Below are 20,171 nucleotides of genomic sequence, written 5' to 3'. Positions count from 1 at the left end.
AAATAGCAATATTGTTTTTTAGATGAACTGCTTCGATGGGACCCTTTTAACCCCCAGTTGTTTATTTATATTATTGAGTTTCTTGTCATTTCCTCCAGTCAGACTTGCGAAATGACATAGAAACAAAAATAATTTACCTTCTACAAGTATATTAACTACATTGAGTTTTTTTTTAATTAATTTGTTAAAACAAAGAGTAAGCGTAATAGCCACTGAGGTCCTGTAGTTAACTGGCTTGCTTCTCCAACGGGGAGCGCCGGCGCCGGTACGAACACCGGTACACCCATCATTATCATCATCAGCCCATTAACGTCCCCACTGCTGGGGCACGGGCCTTCCCTATGGATGGGTAGGGAGATCGGGCCTTAAACCATCACGCGGGCCCAGTGCGAATTGATGGTTATTAACGACTGCTAATGCAGTCGGGACCAACGGCTTAACGTGCCTTCCGAAGCACGGAGGAGCTCGAGATGAAAACTTTTTTTTTGTGGTCACCCATCCAATGACCGGCCTTTGCGTAAGTTGCTTTACTTCAACAATCGCAGACCGAGCGCGTTAACCGCTGCGCCACCGAGCCCCTCTGCACCCATGAGTTATTAATTTATCATAAGTGCAGTTCTCACTAACACAGTTGGCTCGACCATTATAGACGGCGATACGACTCACCACCTACCATGTTGGTCTAACAGAAAACTCTGTAAGGTCACTTCTATCGTGTGGGATGTGAGGTGGATTACCAACCCCATCAACCCTGGTGTCAGGGTTACTATTGAGCCGCCATAGGCGCCTGACACGACTGTTGTAACGACTACATACTTAAATCAGTAAGTAGTAACCGGGACCAACGGCTTAACATATCCAAAGAACGGATAGTCTTACTTTTGGACAATGAGGTGATCAGCCTGTAATGTCCTAATCAAACTAGGGATCACAAAGTGATTTTTGTGATTTGTCTCCAACAGAATTCGAAACCGGGACCGGATTGTGAGCACAACGCTCAACCACTGCACCACGGAGGCCTGTCCGATGAGGTGTGGGGACTTAGTTCATCTTGCGATGCATGTATCTCTGACTACTCCAATTGGGATGTAATCGTGAGCTTATGATATGTAAGATGAAGCGCTTTAAGATTATAATTGAGTTGTTGTGGTGACATATTCACGTTTATATCATGACCTATCTATCTTTGCCTGTATGCAAACCTGTAAACAGACAATTACTTCGCACGTAGCTGTAGATTTGACTTTATTTAAGTGCATATGTCTTCAGGTAATAAAATAAATAATAGCTTCTGAAGCAGAAATATAGAGGTAAAATTTTATAGGATTTTAATAACGAAGCCGTGGTAGCCTATTCGGTAGAACGCTTGCCTCTCACTTTTGAGGTCGCAGGTTCAAATCCCAGCACAGACCTAAACTGTATGTCGAATTTGTTTTCGAATTCATGTTTGGATCATAACTGAATATCACGTACTCAGCGGTGCTATACTGGCTTTTATTTCTGACCATGTGAAATAATCCGGCCTCCGTGGTCCAGTGGTTGAGCGTTGGGCTCACGATCCGGAGGTCCCGGGTTCGAATCCCGGTGGGGCCATATCACAAAAATCGCTTTGTGATCCCTAGTTTGGTTAGGACATTACAGGATGATCACCTGATTGTCCAAAAGCAAGACGATCCATGCATCCGTGTCCAGGTTACTACTTACTAATGTAAGTACGTAGTCGTTACGTGAGTCATGTCAGGGGCCTTTGGCGGCTCAATAGTAACCCTGACACCAGGGTTTATGCGGTTGGTAATAACAACCCACACGATAGAAGAATGTGAAATACTCTAACGCAAATATCACGACGGTTATGATCTGTCATAATTACGTGAAATCTTAGTGGATTATCTTAATGTCTGGCAATGGCCCGCTTTCCAAGGGTTTTGAGGTACATTCGAGTTGATAAACCGCAAGAGATAAGCCACAAGTACATATGCACCAGTGTTTTTTTAAAATTAGCAACTCCTACAACGTTGTTTTTTAACTGTTATTGGTAATTTCAAGATTATTCTTTTGAGCCCAGTTGGTAGAACGCTTGTCTCTCACTTTGAGGTCGCAGGTTCTAATCCAGCACAGGTTTAAACCAATGATTGTCGAATTTGTTTTCGAATTCTTGTTTGGATCATAAACGATTATCACGAGCTCGGCTGTGGAGAAAACCATCGCGAGGAAAAAGAAAACCCACATTCCCGAGAAATGCATTTTCGAAGGTATAGGGTCGTCAGGACTGTATATTATAGGCTGTTAGTGACATCGTAACAAAAACTAAGAGGAATGATTCAAACCATGATCCTGAGTTGATATCAAGTGGAATTTTCCGTCGCAAAATATCGAACTGAAAAAATTAAAAAAAATCAAAATTTTCATGAATTTTCCGACAGCAAATTCCACTTGATATCAACTCAGAATCATGGTTTGAATCATCCCCTTCAGTATTCGTTACGATGTCACTAACACCCTGCATAACGTCCTGTGGCAAAAAGTAAGTAATTCTTACACTCTGTACGCTCAAAATGGACGCTAAGCTTTATACCACATAATACGTATGCCACTGTACCAGCTACGTAAGTACATAACATAAACTGCCTATATACGTCCCACTGCTAGGCACAGGCCTCCCCTCAATCAACCGGAGGGGGTATGGAGCATACTCCACCACGCTGCTCCACTGCGGGTTGGTGGAGGTGTTTTTACGGCTAATAGCCGGGACCAACGGCTTAATGTGCCCTCCGAAGCACGGAATCATCTTACTTTTACGGACAATCAGGTGATTCAAACCTGAAAAGTCCTTACCAAATAAAGGACAGCCTCACAAAGTGATTTCGACAATGTCCCCATCGGGAATCGAACCCGGACCTCCAGATCGTGAGCCTAACGCTCTAACCTCTAGACCACGGAGGCTGTTTATGTAAGTATTGATATATTATTATTATCCATTACAATAAGTGTATAACAATCCATTCGACAATGTGTGTTTACTCTTTGAACTTTGATAACAACTAGTTTGTATCGAGTTCATTATTCTACTATTGACGGTGATGTATTAACGTGTGTTAGTTTATGCATGGTATAAGAAAATCAGCCGGGTCTGCGTGACAACCGCGTCGCGCGTGGCGCGAATTATTTCGAGCGCTTCGACCAATAAACGATATTCATAAATCAAAATTCAAAAATATCTTTATTCAGTAGGTAACATAACTACACTTTGAATCATCAATTTTTATTACCCACGACGGAACGGAGCAGGTATATGCGTTTAGGGTGAGAGATGTTTGTGTGTGCGTTTGTGCAAAGAAATGTTACTAATTATCTTCTAAACTAATAATCCGATTTTGATGCGGTTTTCAATAACGGGTTTGTGTTTGATGAGTTCATGTTATTAGACAGGTTTCATGTCTGTAACTCACTAGGGGGCGCCACAATATGAGTGTTTAGAATAAATATTATTCGAAACGCCTCTTTAATTTATAATAGCAATTTATTTGCAATAGTTTTTATTAGTTAATTGTTTTTGACAGGCGTTTTTTTTTTCGGTTCCATTGATTACACGTAATTACGTCGAACACGGTGCTGTTTCATTGCTACCTAAATCCCTTAAAAATCAGTAAAAAGGCATATCAGGCATATTCATGGTCCTTCGACCCAGATTTCAGAGAAGATCTCTCTTTATTTAAGAGCTGCGCTCTTGTCGGTGGAGTAAACGCCATTACTCCATAGATAGGGCGTGTAGAACGGTGGTTGCCCCAATCGCCTTCCGTTCCGCAGTACACCGACCAATTTCTCAATCGGTAATGTTCTAGCTGGAGCCCTACCAGAATCCATTTCCTCGGCCTCCAACCAGTACTGATACCGCTGCTGCCCGGCATCAGGGGTGCGCTCAGAGAAGATCACAATCAATAAATTGTAGATAAATTAATACGAAGTGATTGGCGAAGATTAAAGAAAAATCAAGATCGACACTATAAGTGGCACGTGGATTGTGTGGTCAAGTGAATCAAATTCATCCAATTAATCCTCATTTAATTCATAAAGTTGAACCCATCACTCAATAATCAGGTAGTATTAAGTAAACAGCCTCCGTGGTCTAGAGGTTAGAGCGTTAGGCTCACGATCTGGTGGTCCGGGTTCGATTCCCGATGGGGACATTGTCGAAATCACTTTGTGAGACTGTCCTTTGTTTGGTAAGGACTTTTCGGGCTTGAATCACCTGATTGTCCGAAAAAGTAAGATGATTCCGTGCTTCGGAGGGTACGTTAAGCCGTTGGTCCCGGCTATTAGCCGTAAAAACACCTCCACTAACCCGCAGTGGAGCAGCGTGGTGGAGTATGCTCCATACCCCCTCCGGTTGATTGAGGGGAGGCCTGTGCCCAGCAGTGGGACGTATATAGGCAGTTTAATGTTATGTATTAATTAAAGCAAAGTATTGTTAATTACGGTTAGTATAATTTTAATTAAGTACATTTTATTACCCACGACGGAACGGAGCAGGTATATACGTTTAGGGTGAGAGATGTTTGTGTGTGCGTTTGTTCAAAGTAATGTTACCACCTATCTTTTAAACTAATGATCCGATTTTGAGGCGGTTTTCAATAACGGGATTGTGTTTGATGAGTTCATATTCTTAGACAGGTGTCATGGCTGTAACTCACTAGGGGGCGCCACAATATTAGTGCAAAACAATGTTGCAATATAATCAAAACGAAATGTCCGATTACAATTCTGTTTTCGGAAATGTGTACGTGGTAGCTTATTGCATGTTCCCAAATAATAAAAAATACGTCTTTAACTCACTAGAGGGTGCTACAATATTAGTGAAAAATAGTATTGCAATAATATTAAAACGAATTGTCCAATTTCAATGCGGTTTTCAGCAATGGGTTCGTAGTTGAATGGTGCATGGTCTAAGATAAGTCTTATGATATTAACTCACTAGGAGGCGCTGCTATATTAGTGGGAAACGTTTATATTGCAATATTATTAAAATTAAAACGTATTGTCTGATTTCAATGCGGATTTCAGGAATGAGTTCGTGGGTGATTGGTGCATGTTCTCAGATGAGTGTTATAGAGGTAACTTTAAACAGAAAGCAACTGTATAATATATAATAAGGGACTTAATATTATGTGGTAGGATGAATCACACTTATTGTTTTGCGAGATCTTACCTACACATTATATAGATTATAATTCGTATATGCTCTCTAAAAAGTCTGAAATAAAATTAAGCAAAATTAAAAATTTTGAAAAAGCCCACGACGGTAAAAATCTCATCGAAAAAGAATAAAATAACTCAAAACCCCCGACTTAACCCAATTATTATGTATCGAAATATTATAATAGACTAAAAATACTTTCTAAAAAAGAGTTGATATCTCGAGACATCGGTAATAGATATACATACTTAAGTACCTAAACAATGAATATGGATGTTTACAGTTTTTTCCTAACGTGTCTGTTTCTCGAAGATATACTTAAATGTAGCGATAATAATTTTACCATAATACATAACCGAGGAATATCCGTCGGGGGCTGCAATTAACCCAGCTAAAGTTTTTCTAGTGACGTGAATACAATTATTGAAGAATTGTAGATGTTTAACGACGACATAAAATACACTTATGAGTATGATTACATTTTTGTTGAAATTTCATATAGAAAAGGCAGCCCCCGACGGATATTCCTCGGTTATGTATTATGGTAAAATTATTATCGCTACATTTAAGTATATCTTCGAGAAACAGACACGTTAGGAAAAAACTGTAAACATCCATATTCATTGTTTAGGTACTTAAGTATGTATATCTATTACCGATGTCTCGAGATATCAACTCTTTTTTAGAAAGTATTTTTAGTCTATTATAATATTTCGTTACATAATAATTGGGTTAAGTCGGGGGTTTTGAGTTATTTTATTCTTTTTCGATGAGATTTTTACCGTCGTGGGTTTTTTCAAAATTTTTAATTTTGCTTAATTTTTTACATAACGAACGTCTCATCCGCCTAAAACTATTGCAGCTTCTCACAACCTGTATAGCCGGGGAAAAGAAGCTGCAAGAAAAACCTCGGCACGACCCCTAGACGTTCTTTAAAAAAAATAAACATAAAATTGATATACAACTGAGTAATGACTAGCTGCCTAATATCAGTTCTCAGACAGTTAATCCCATACATTCATATCTTCTAAATAATCACTATCGAATGCTTTCTACGAAGATGGACGTGAAACGGCTATTGGTCGAAGGCCTCGATATAATTCGCGCCGCGCTGCGTCATCCCACAGGGTCCGCTTACCTAACCTGACGATTTGACAGGTCCGGATTTTTTTACAGAAGCGACTGCCTGTCTGACTTTTAAACAGCTTCAAGAGTCCACAGCATTGATATTACTACTGCCACGTTACGAAGCACCACGCGCTAATTTACGTTATAAGATGGCGTACTTTCTTAATTTGACACGATTTTATTGAATGAATATACCGTTGTGTACGAATGTATAGCTAAACAAGCGCCAAGTTTTCGCCGCATTTTTGTATCAAGCGCTGTATCTACGTAGTGGTAAATCAATGCCGACTGTCGGGAAAAAAATCAATAGTTCGACGATCGAACAAATAAATCGAACGATGATAAATTTTATTATAATGTATCGTACGAACTTGGCCGACTTTTAGTATAGTAAACACATGCTATGATGTTATGTCGCAATCTGTGGTCAAGGTGAGAGTTATACTCCATAAAATATGATGTATTATATTGTATGTTTGTTGATCGTGGTTTGATGCTGTTAGTTTATTTTTTAACAATAATATAGGCTCGCGTTAGACCACAATCTCACCTGATAGTAAGTGACGTTGTGGTTTCGGCTATATCACGCTTATCTAGAAAAAAAAACACACACACACACACACACACGCACACGCGCACGCGCGCACGCACGCACAAACACACACAAACACACACACACACACACACACACACACACACACACACACACACATTCATACTATCGCTAGAAATTGTAACCTAAGTTAAGATTTACTTTCTTTGTATTATTTCTTTACTTTTTTTTATTTATTTTTTTATTATTATTATTTAATGTTCCACTCTTACCCCAATCGTACAAACATTCACTTGTTACTGACGGAAGAGCGTTGGCTCCTAACACAGGCTCTTATGCTTAAAAGGAGTCATCAACCCTAACTTAGAAACACTATTGTAAAGGAAATAAAATATTTTCATTTTTTCAATCACCTAACCTAACCTGAAGATTTGACAGGTCCGGTTTTTTACAGAAGCGCCTGTCTGACCTTCCAACCCGCTCCGGGAAAACCAGCCCAATACAGGTTAGGTCACATACCTCCGAAAATGCATTTCTCTGGAATGTGGGTTTCCTCACGATGTTTTCCTGCACCGCTGAGTACGTGATAATAATTCATGATCTAAACATGAATTCGAAAACAAATTCGGCAATTATTGGTTTAGGCCTGTGCTAGATTCGAACCTGCGACCTCAAAGTGAGAGGCAAGCGTTTTACCAACTGGGCTACCAAAAACCCTCGCACAATAAAAGCACTACATTGTTTTTACCGAATTCCGTGTGTTCAATGTTGGCTCGACCGTTATAGACGGCGATACGGCTCACCACCTATCATGTCGGTCTAACAGAAAGCTCGGTGAGGTGTGGGTACTTAGGTCATCTCGCGATGGATGTAGGTACCTCTGACTACATCACTGCTTTACGCGGCAAATCTCCAATCTTCTTCTTCTATCGTGTGGGTTGTGAGGTGGATTACCAACCTCATCAACCCTGGTGTCAGGGTTGCTATTGAGCCACCAAAGGCCCCTGACATGACTCATGTAACGACTACGTACTTAGATCAGTAAGTAGTAACCGGGACCAACGGCTTAACGTGCCTTCCGAACGGATCGTCTTACTTTCGGACAATCAGGAGATCAGCCTGTAATGTCCTAACCAATCTCGAGATCATAAACTGATTTTTGTGATACGAGTATGTCCCCATCGTGAGCCCAACGCTCAACCACTGGACCACGGAGGCCGTTATCTCCAATAAATCACGTTAAGAAAGAATCAGTACTCAAAAACTCTTGCTCAATAAAACCTCTACATTATTTTTATCGAATGCCATGTCGAACTCAATACCTTTCGGCAGGCATCCGGACACCAGCGCCCGGGCTACTGTGCCGAGTAAAAATAAACAGTTATAGCAACATTTCGGTGAAAGTAGCTTGCACACTGACACCGATTGCAGATGCTTCAATTGAAAAGTTTGCCCTCATTCGTTACTCTCCAAAGATGCACAGTACAATCATACTCACAATTATTCAAATCAAATATACTTTATTGCACACAACATACAAAACTTTACACAAATGGACGATAGATACAGCACAATCTGGCGGCCTTATTGCTAAGCAGCAATTTCTTCCAGGCAACCAGTGTGAGGCGATTGATGAATGTGGAGGAAGCAAGAGAAGTGTGTCAGGATCGAAGCAAATGGAATTATATAGTCTCTGCTTACCCCGGTGGGAAATAGGCGTGAGTTTATGTATGTATGTAACCAGTGGAAAGGAAACATTACAATTTGGTGCGGGACAGTGCAACATCTTGTCTAAAATTATAAAATACTAACATAAATAAAAAAAAACAAATAAAAATATAATAAAAATAAAATTAAAAAATAAATAAATAATAAAAAATAAAATTGAAATATATAAATACAAACTATACTATACTACTACACTACTAAACTACACACTACACTACTATACTATACTATATTATTCTGAGCTTATCAAATCAAATCCGCTTTACTACTGGGAATTGATTTACCACAACCGTAGAGATACAACTGAAGATTTGACAGGTCCGGTTTTCTACAGAAGCAACTGCTTGTCTGACCTTACAACCCGCGAAGGGAAAACCAACCCAGTACAGGTTAGGTTAGGTCACATACCTCCTAAAATGCGTTTCTGGGGAATGTGGGTACCCTCACGATGTTTTCCTTCACCGCTGAGTGATAATCAAATATGAACCAAACATGTATTCGAAAAGATATTCGACAATCATCGGTTTAAGCAACAAACACCTATTTAATTTAGGGATAACGGACAGCCCACTTTGCAGAGGATGTCTGGACGCAGAAGAAACTGCCCCCCATGTAATCAATAATAATCAATCCTGGAATGCACGGGAGTGTCAGCACAACGGGTAAAAGTCCTCAAAGGAATGGGGTCGCTCCGCGAAGCCTATGAAAACCCCGGGAGGCTTCTGAACTTCTGGAAGGAGATAGGTTGGCTTACGTAGTCAACAATTACATGCATAATGGGCCGTCTTAGACTCTAAATGCGGAAAACAGAGCCCACTAACATAACATAACATTGGTTTAGGCCTGTGCTGGATTCGAACATCCGACTTCAAAGTGAGAGGCAAGCGTTCTACCAACTGCGATACACGGCTTACATTAGTCATTACCACATCAGGTATTAGTCTGTCTTCTGTATGCATATTCAATAATCACAGGAGTGGTATAAAATCTTTAAATAATTACTAATGAAATGATAAAACAAATCAGTTTTTTCAAGGTTACACTTGCATCGTCGTTCACGGTGCCAACTGATTAGGGTTGCCATCTCTAAAATTTGGAAGACAGGACATGACGCGTGAAAACCCCGGATTTTAGAGTCCGAACTTTTAAACATATTCAATGTAATAAAAAACTGTTGAATATGTCTTAAATCACCTTTTTATTCATTCATTATTGTAACAAAACAGAATCATATTACAATTTGTTACAAATTGTTTATATAAATCAGCTTTTTTAATTCTTGAAATAAGAAAACAAAAACATATAAATATAACTTCGTTGTGAATATACTTGGTTCGTTGGTTGATCGTGGTGTGCGTGCGTGCCTCGCGGGCGGCCCAATTTTTTTTATTTTTTAAAACCCGGTCTACAAATGAAACCTTCCCCGGACGCTCCCCGGCCCTGTAAACTAGGACAAATCCGGGGAAACCCGGACGGATGGCAACCCTACAACTGATGTATCTAATTTTTCACCACTTTTCAGGGGAGGCAAAAAAATTTTTTTTTTACCCGGTCTCTGATAGTTTTTTTTTAATTTACCGTAAAAACTAAAGCACACCTTCATGAACCCTACATGTTTTTATTCCCAAATATATTGACTACTTTCAAAAGTGAAAGTCAATTAGGCAATTTCCTAGGTCAAAGATAAATTACGAAACTCTAATTACTAAATCTAAAGGTAACAAAAAACTTTTCAGTTTTCTATTTAACTTATGTATGTATGAATGTTAATTACGAAAAATGTAATAATAAGTGCGACATTTTGTTTTCTTTTTTAATTTCCCGAATTTTGTTATTTAAGTTCCACTTTTCGGCCAATGGTCTAGTAACCAGAGCAGCAATAAGTTAAAAAAAAATGAAGACCATATACATTTCTTACTCCTATGTCTCTAAAATATTTATTTAGCATATCCAAACTTCCTTAACTACGAGTAATGCCTATTAGATAGAGCCGGAAGACGACTGACGAACAAACGCAAGTATTTGTAGTTTGTTCATTTATTTTTTACCCGACTTCGGTGAGGCAAAAAGGAGGGCTATGTGTTTGACGGCTATGTATGCGTGGATGTCTGTTTCCACGTAACTTCTAAACCACCTGTTAGAATTTTACAAATGAGGTGTCACAAGAAGCGTCTTGATTGTCCGGTGGTTTTAAGCTATATGACGTCACGCTAAATTCAATATGGCGCCCTCTAGAGGACGTAAAGTGAGGGCGAAAAAAAATTTTTTTTTTCTAATGCTAATGTGTTAGGTATCAAATGAAAGGGCTTAATTTTCACATTTCAAATATGTACATATTACTTGCTTTTTTTTAATCCGTGATAGATTATTATTCTTTTATCGTGTGGGTGTATGCTAATTAAAAAGAGCTATTATACTGTAGACGAATTTTTAAATGATAAGTTTTAATTTTGATACACCCTTCCTCTCTTCCCTTCAACGTTGCTGTGCCCTACAGGGTCCATGTTTTAGTTCCTATGCCTATGTAACACCCCATTGTACTACATGGAATGCAATAAATAATTGAATTGAATTGAATTGGGTTGTGAGGTAGAGTACCAACCTCATCAACCCTGGTGTCATGGTTACTACAGAGCCGCCAAAGGCCCGTGACGTGGCTCATATAACGACTACTTACATACATCAGTAAGTACTAACCTAGACCAACGTCTTACCGTGCCTTCCGAAGCACGGATCATCTTTCGGACAATCTAGTGATCAGCCAATAATGTCCTAACCAAACTAGATATAGATTATTATTATAACATCTATAGAGTCGCAGGTCGCATAACAACAGATTATATTTGAATTGCTCTTACGCAGGTAGCCACAATGATCGACATAATGACTGGTACTGCATGCTTAGTAGGTATAATGTGCCGGCATGATTGTACGTCAGAAAATCACGCGATATTATACCTTATGTCAGATTATTTTTTATTATACAGGGTGTTAAAGACATCGTAACGAAAACTTTGATGGATGATTCATACCATGATTCTGAGTTGATATCAAGTGGAAATTTAAATTAAAAAGACACTCAAAGTTTTCGTTACGATGTCACTAACACCCTGTATACATAGATACAATGCATGAATAGCACCAATGTATACCACATTTCACAGCCTCCGTGGTCTAGTAGTTAGAGCGTTAGGCTCACGATCTGGAGGTCCGGGTTCGATTACCGATGGGGACATTGTCGAAATCACTTTGTGAGACTGTCATTTGTTTGGTAAGGACTTTTCAGGCTTGAATCAGTAAAAGTCAAAAAGTAAGATGACTCCGTGCTTCGGAGGGCACGTTAAGCCGTTGGTCCCGGCTATTAGCCGTAAAAACACCTCCACCAACCCGCATTGGAGCAGCGTGGTGGAGTATGCTCCATACCCCCTCCGGTTGAATGAGGGGAGGCCTGTGCCCAGCAGTGGGACGTATATACTCGTAGGCTGTTTATGTAACATTTAATTTCGTATAGAAGGGTATCTCTCCGCCCCGTACCAATTCGAACATGAGGTACGGTCACGAGCACACTTTGGTACCATGTCACATTAACTTCTTTGACAAATTGAACTGTAAGTCTCACTAAATGTCAAAGATGTTAGTGCGACAGAGTCCTAAAGTGGGTACATTATATTGCTCATGACTGTACGTAAACCACGCATTCTTCGAACAGATTATAACGGCTCCCTCAGCTCAGCATTCTTTTAAGTATTTGAAAAAACTAAAACCAGTGTTGTTGACCGTATCAGACGATGCTTATGAAATAATACCAGCCTTGCGACGGCCTTGGAAATAGTCTGCTTTCGTAACGTTAACTAGTCGATTTCGCCACATTCACCGGACAGACAAAAATATACATAAATTAACATTCAGCTTGATATATCACACAAAATTATGAAGTCAATATCATCGTCTATAATACAGAGTGTTAGTGACATAGTCACGAAAACTCAGACATGATTCAGACCAAGATTCTGAGTAGATATCAAGTAGAATTTTCCTTCGCAAAGGTATGAAGCTAAAAATAAACACTAACATTTTCATGAATTTTCCGACAGAATCATGGTCTATACGATGTAACTAAAACCATATATATACATAACATAACATAAACAGCCTACATACGTCCCACTGCAGAGCACAGAACTCCCCTCAATCAATCGGAGGGGCTATGGAGCATACTCCACCACGCTGCTCTACTGTGGGTTGGTAGAGCTGTTTTACGGCTAATAGCTGGGACCGACATAACATAAACATAAACTGCCTATATACGTCCCACTGCTGGGCACAGGCCTCCCCTCAATCAACCGGAGGGGGTATGGAGCATACTCCACCACGCTGCTCCACTGCGGGTTGGTGGAGGTGTTTTTACGGCTAATAGCCGGGACCAACGGCTTAACGTGCCCTCCGAAGCACGGAATCATCTTACTTTTTCGGACAATCAGGTGATTCAAGCTTGAAAAGTCCTTACCAAACAAAGGACAGTCTCACAAAGTGATTTCGACAATGTCCCCATCGGGAATTGAACCCGGACCTCCAGATTGTGAGCCTAACGCTCTAACCACTAGACTACGGAGGCTGTCCGACAGCTCTTACTTAATTAAAACACATAAAAACGGGTTTTTACCGCGTTTAAATCAGGGATATGAGACTCCAGATATTTCGACACTGTTGCAAGTGCCATGATCGCGGGATGACTGATGAGATTGGAGTGGAGCAGGTAGATCCATATTTTCTACGGGCAGACATATCTGTCTACCCTCTTTCTTTGCCGCTTGTTTATGTTTTTGATATCGGAATGTTCGGAACCATCTGAACTCGCACCAAACTCACTACGACACACCGCACTCACTGTGTCCTCACGTTTTGTCACCACATTAGGCCGTTTTAAGCTTTTTACAACACCTACCACTATAATTATATCCTTACTTTATCCTTACTTTAACTCGGTAAGAACCCGTTATTATGTGTTTTAATTATGATAATAACCGCGTAAACTTAAAACAGTGTAGCTCTTACTCTTTCAAACAATCAGGTGATTCAAGGCTTCAACGTCTTATAGGTAGTGGTTTTGGTAATTCTGTGGTTATGTGACAGAATTTCTTCATATCTCGTGGAAGATTCCAAAGCATGCAATGTCACAGGTCACACGTTTCCGAGACAGTCGGAAGGCAAGCCTCCAAAAAGGTTAAGGTTGAGGTCACCACGGAATTGCAAGTGGAATACCAAATAACATGGGTAATAATGTTTATTGAACCGTTTTAATTTTCCTTATTATACGAAGGAACGAATGAAGTGAATTGAATACTATGTTGGTCGAGGTAACGATCTCGGAATTCTGTTTTTTTTTTACATAAATACACAACAGCCTCTGTGGTCTAGTGGTTAGAGCGTTAGGCTCACGATCTGGAGGTACGGGTTCGATTCCCGATGGGGACATTGTCGAAATCACTTTGTGAGACTGTCCTTTGTTTGATAAGGACTTTTCAGGCTTGAATCACCTGATTGTCCGAAAAAGTAACATGATTCCGTGCTTCGGACGGCACGTTAAGCCGTTGGTCCCGGCTATTAGCCATAAAAACATTCCACCAACCCGCATTGGAGCAGCGTGGTGGAGTATGCTCCATACCCCCTCCGGTTGATTGAGAGGAGGCGTGTGCCCAGCAGTGGGACGTATATAGGCTGTTTATGTACATAAATACATCAACGGTACACCAACGGTTGCAGAGGCGAAGATGAGAGCCATCGGTAAGGCAATGCAGGACGGAATGGGCAAGTCACAGGGACTGTAACCTGGAACCTGACAGAGGGCAGCAGTAACTGTCAGTACTATTCAGAGGCGGAGGACAGGAGTCCTAGTACGGCTTTGTAATAGACTACTCTGGGCGCCATCCCACTTGCGTCACACAGAGTACTGCGGGGCGGAAGGCAAAAGGGAAACCATTGCCCTATTTTTCCCTAAAACAGTAGCATTTCCATGCTACTGTTTGTTACCTAACCTGTATTGAGATGGTTTTCCCTTCGCGAATTGTCAGGTCAGACAGTGACGCTTCTGTATGTTAGGTAGGCGGACCCTGTAAAAAACGGGACAAGGCGAGGAAGATGATGAATCGATATAATTGTAGAATTTCAAATATCGATACTATCGATAGGCATATCGATATTTAGATTATGTAGGGGTTAATAATCGATTAATCGGTTATTCGGCAACACCATCAGAAGACGTAAACTTTCATTTCCGTTCACATCAAAGAGTTAATATTAACGTATTTATATGAACTACTTCTTAATTATCTTTCATGATATAACATTTTCGACGAATTCATTATAGTAATAGAATTAATGTATGCTCACGACTATATTCCAATTGGGGTAGTCAGAGATACCTAAGTCTATTGCAAGGTGAACTAAGTACCCACACCTCACCGAGCTTTCTGTTAGACCAACGTGATAGGTGGTGAGTCGAAACGCCGTCGAGACAACTGTGTTAGTAAAAACTGCACTTAAGATAAATTATTAACTCATTGGTGCAAGTCCGATACCGGGGTTGGAACCGGCGCTGCCTGTCTGAGAAGCAAGCTGGTGTACCACAGGACAGTTACCACCAAGTGTAATATTAACATAGAACAACAAAAGAATAACATAATAACATAAGGGGCAATGTATACGTTTTTACAATAAGATTCCCATTGACATTCAGAATTTGCCTTTCAACTGTTTTAAGACAGTAGTTAAACAAAAACTTTACAAAAAAAGTTATTATAAAGTTAGTGATTATTTAGAAGATATGAATGCATGGGATTAACTGTCTGAGAACTGATATTAGGCAGCTAAATTACTCAATTGTATACCAATATTTTATGTTTATTTTTATTTTTTTAAAGAACGTCTAGGGCCCTGTGCCGAGGTTTTTCTTGCAGCTTCTTTTCCCCGGCTACACAGGTTGTGAGAAGCTGCAGTAGTTTTAGGCGGATGAGACGTTCGTTATGTAAAAATTGACGATTCAAAGTGTAACTATGTTACCTACTAAATAAAGATATTTTTGAATTTTGAATTTGAATTTTAAGATCACGACTACATCCGAATTTGCATTTCTCGAGAATATGGGTTTCCTCTACAAATTCGACAATCATTGGTTTACGCCTGTGCTGGATTCGAACCTGCGACCTCAAAGTGAGAGGCAAGCCTTCTACCAACTGGGCTACGCTCCACAAAGAAAGTAGTTATCTAAAGATATTCTATTCCACTGTCGGAATTCGTCGAATAAGTGTAGACTTTTTTCGCCAACAAATTGTATAGGTAAGTATAATCAACTTTCACTTTAATACGCCGCGACCTCTGTGAAAGTTTTGAACACACATTCATCTTTTTTTCTACTCCTCTACTTTAATCTGGCATTTAAATAACCAAAAAGTCTAATATAAGTACATACATAATTAAACTCTTTGAAAAAGTGTACGCTCTATGGCCTATAAAAGCATTGTTTACAAAGTGTAACTGTACTATAATGTCGCCAAAAAAGCATTGTTGTTGTTTTTTTTTTTTGACCTGGAAACTGGCACCTTTACTTTGTTTGGTGCCATAGATATACTATAAAAAAAAAGTATACATTTGCCGCCATTTTCCCGCGCGTTGGAAAATAAATTTATAAATAAAATTTTTCTTTGTATAATTTTTGTTTCATTTAAATTTACGTCGTCGTAGAAAAAGTATTGTATGCAACGTTGTATAACTAGGTCAAAAAATGCTCGTGGCGTCTCTTATTGCGATGTTCGCCAAGGCTCACATCGCAACTCACGCCACTCGCATTTTTTGACCCTTCTTATACAACTGTTGCATAAAATACTATAACATAACATAACAAATAATTTATTGCACAAACAGGAAAAAACAAAATACAAAACAAAAGAGAAATAGAATTAGTACAATAGGCGGCCTTATTGCTAAGTAGCAATCTCTTCCAGGCAACCTTTAAGTATAGGAGATATATACTTTTATACTTAATAACTCTAAGTTTTATATTAAGATCTTCTCTCGTGTGGGTTGAGAGGTGGATTACCAACCTCATCAACTCAGGGTTACTATTGAGCCGCCAAAGGCCCCTGACATGACTCATGTAACGACTACTTACTTACATCAGTAAATAGTAACCGGGACCAACGGGTTAATAAGCCTTCCGAAGCACGGATCATCTTACTTTAGGACAATCGGGTGATCAGTCTGTAACGTCCTAATTAAATCAGGGATCACAACGAATGTTTAATTATAATTGTTAGTTATTTAATTTTGGTTTATAATATTTTTCTAATTTGACTAAATTTTAATTTTATAATTGTTAATTTTGTAATTTTATATCCTGTAATGTAAATGTGGGTTACATGCCTGAAATAAATTGATTTTATTTTATTTATTGTTTGTGACATTTCTTCGTCAGACTTCGGACCATTATTTCATTTTGGTTTTGTAATATTTTTCTAATTTGACTTAATTTTATAATTGTTAATTATACAATTTTATAAACAGTAATGTAAATATGGGTTACATGCCTGAAATAAATTGATTTTATTTTTATTTTATTTTATTTATTTTTTGTGACATTTCCTCGCCAAAATTTGAACCGGATCGCGAGCCCAACGCTCAACCAGACCTCACGGGTCCTAGAGCAAATAACGTAAGGTAATTACTACAGACTTTCTAAGTTTAAGTCTAGGTTTCCAAGTTTAAATACTAGGTTCGAAAGTTACTGTTAAAGTTAGCACTTTCTTGGAGGTAAAGTGTTAAAAGGAAACGGACATTTTCTTCTATAAACTCACACCCGTAGACCGTGAGCCGTGATAGCCCAGTCGGTAGAACGCTTGCCTCTCACTTTGAGGTCGCAGGTTCGAATCCAGCACAGGCCTAAACCAATAATTATCGAATTTGTTTTCGAATTCATGTTTGGATCATAAATGATTATCACGTGGTAAGCGGTGAAGGAAAACATCGTGACGAAAACCTACATTCCCGAGAAATGCATTATTGGAGGTATGTGACCTAACCTGTTATGGGCTGGTTTTCCCTTCGCGGGTTGGAAGGACCTCAAATCTTCAGGTTAGGTAAGCGGACCCTGTGAAAAACGGTATGATGCTACGGAGATGACGAAACTCACGCCCGTAGTCCATAATGGCATGGGCAGAGCGACAAGTAAGTCCTCAGATGGATATCATGAACAAAAAATATAATAAAAAACGTCTTTTAAAGTCATTGATGAGTGCGGAAGAAGCGAAAGTAGTGTCAGGATCATAGTAAGTGGAATTCCGTTGTCTCTGCCTACCCTAATGGGAAATAGGCGTGATTGTATGTATGTATGTGTGCATTTAGTATATTTTATTATAAAATATGGAAGTTTTGGGTCAAGTTTAACCAAACCGGTTCCACAAGTCTACGCGCTATGAACGTACATAATTGACGAATGAAATTAAAACTAAACTTTGTACGGTCACGAGCATTAATATGTATACACTTTGGTACCATGTCACATTAACTTTTTTGACAAATTGAACTGTAAGTCTCACTATATGTCAAATATGTTAGTGCGACAGAGTCCTAAAGTGGGTACATTATATTGCTCATGACTGTACGCGTACATAAAAGTATTCGATCCATACCGACAGACAGACAGGCACTACTCACATTCATAATTAGTTTTCTTTTGTATCCTCGAAGGGATACAGGCAGATCGTAAGAGAAGTGTGTCAGGCTCGAAGGAAATGGAATTCCATAGTATCTGCTTACCCCGATGGGAAATAGGCGTGAGTATATGTTTGTAAAAACACATCAATATGAGTCAAGGCTGAAAAGCCGCAAGTTTCGCCAAGTGTGTGTCGCCTCTACGTGATGTTGACCGCTTTAAGGAAAGTTGCAGGATCTGGCAGGAACGGGTACACCTCCCAAAACCATTTGTTTCGCCGTCCGAGAGACCTCCGCCGGGTCTTGATTTGCCTTGGCTTACCTGGAAGTCTCTAAATAGACGGACTCAGGTGGGCCGAAGTAGGGACAATTTGTTCAGGTGGGGTTTCTCGGGTGGCTCAGCCTTAAAGTGCGGCACTGTTCCCCAAACGATGGAACATCTTACATCGTGTCCTGCGTGCCCGAACACCTGCACGCAGGAGGATCTGATGAGCGCTGCAGATAGCGCCGTGTGGCCAAGTTTCGGGCCCCTACTATTTAGTTTGCCATCGACACGATAAGAAGAATATCAGTTCATCAGTTACGGAGTTACTACCCGATGAGGGACAATTAACGACGTTCGGTCACGATAATATGTATACACTTTGAAACAATGTCAAATGTGATAGTGCGACAGGGTTCTAAAGTGGGTACATGATATTGCTCATGATGTACCTCTGTCTGACCCAATGGAGATATTGTCGTGAGCTTATGTTATGAACAAAAACTTGCCTACATTATTTTTCCATTGTCTATAATGTGTTTTTCCATAATACCGCCCGCGCTTATAATAGTTACCATATTATAAACAAGCTTCTACGACCTCCGTGGTCCAGTGTTTGAGCGCTGGCCTCACGATCCGGAGGTCCCGGGTTCGATTCCCCTTGGGAACATATCACAAAAATTACTTTGTGGTCCCTAGTTTGGTTAGGAAATTACTGGCTGATCACCAGATCGTCCGATAGTTACATGATCCGTGCTTCGGAAAGCACGTTAAGCCGTCGGTCCCGGTTACTACTTACCGATGTAAGTAAGTAGTCGTTCATGAACCATGTCATTCAGCGCTTATCGCTATCGACCCACTAGGGTCGATTAATTCTTTCAAATTCTTCCTCTCAGATAACGCCCTGAGCCGAGGTTCGCGCCCAACTGGGTACCCTCAGGTCTGTTGTTTTAAATTTTGTACCGGGTGAGAGCCTTCAGCGCTCCCCATTTGAAAACCGTACATCCATCACAAGATGAACTACGTGATAGGCGAGCCGTATCGCCGTCTATAATGGTCGAGCCAACTGTGTTAGTGAAAAACTGCACTTAAGATAAATTAATAACTCATTGGTACAACCCGGTTTACCACAGGACCCCAGTGACAGCCAGAATATTTTTTTATTCGCTTTAGTCATAACGTCATCACCGTAGCATTATCCCAGTTTTTGATAGGGTACGCTTACCTAACCTGAAGATTTGACAGGTCTGGTTTTTTACATACGCGACTGCCTATCTGAAATTCCAACACTTCCAACCCGCGAAGGGAAAACCATCCCAATGCAGGTTAGGTTAGGTCACATACCTCCGAAAATGCATTTCTCAGGGATGTGAGTTTCCTCACGATGTTTTCCATCACCGCTGAGCATTTGATAAACATTTCTGATCCAAACATGAATTCGAAAACAAATTCGACAATCATTGGTTTCGAACCTGCGACCTCAAAGTGAGAGGGAAGCGTTGTATCAACTGGGCTCGCTTTAGTCATAACGTATTGAGAATTATTTATTTAAGAAAATCAGTTCTATAAATCTATAAGTTCCAATAACAAAGACCGATAAA

General features: G+C 39.8%; 1 protein-coding gene across 2 annotated transcripts in view; it reads right to left on the bottom strand.

The window, feature by feature from the left end:
- The window catches only part of LOC126377725 (ATP-binding cassette sub-family D member), a 94,414-nt gene that overhangs the window by 25,132 nt on the left and 49,111 nt on the right, over nt 1-20,171 (bottom strand). The gene's annotated exons all lie outside the window — the stretch shown is intronic.

The sequence above is a fragment of the Pectinophora gossypiella genome, chromosome 24, assembly GCF_024362695.1.
Source record: "Pectinophora gossypiella chromosome 24, ilPecGoss1.1, whole genome shotgun sequence".
Lineage (NCBI taxonomy): Eukaryota > Metazoa > Arthropoda > Insecta > Lepidoptera > Gelechiidae > Pectinophora > Pectinophora gossypiella.
This window is presented reverse-complemented; position numbering and strand designations above follow the sequence as displayed.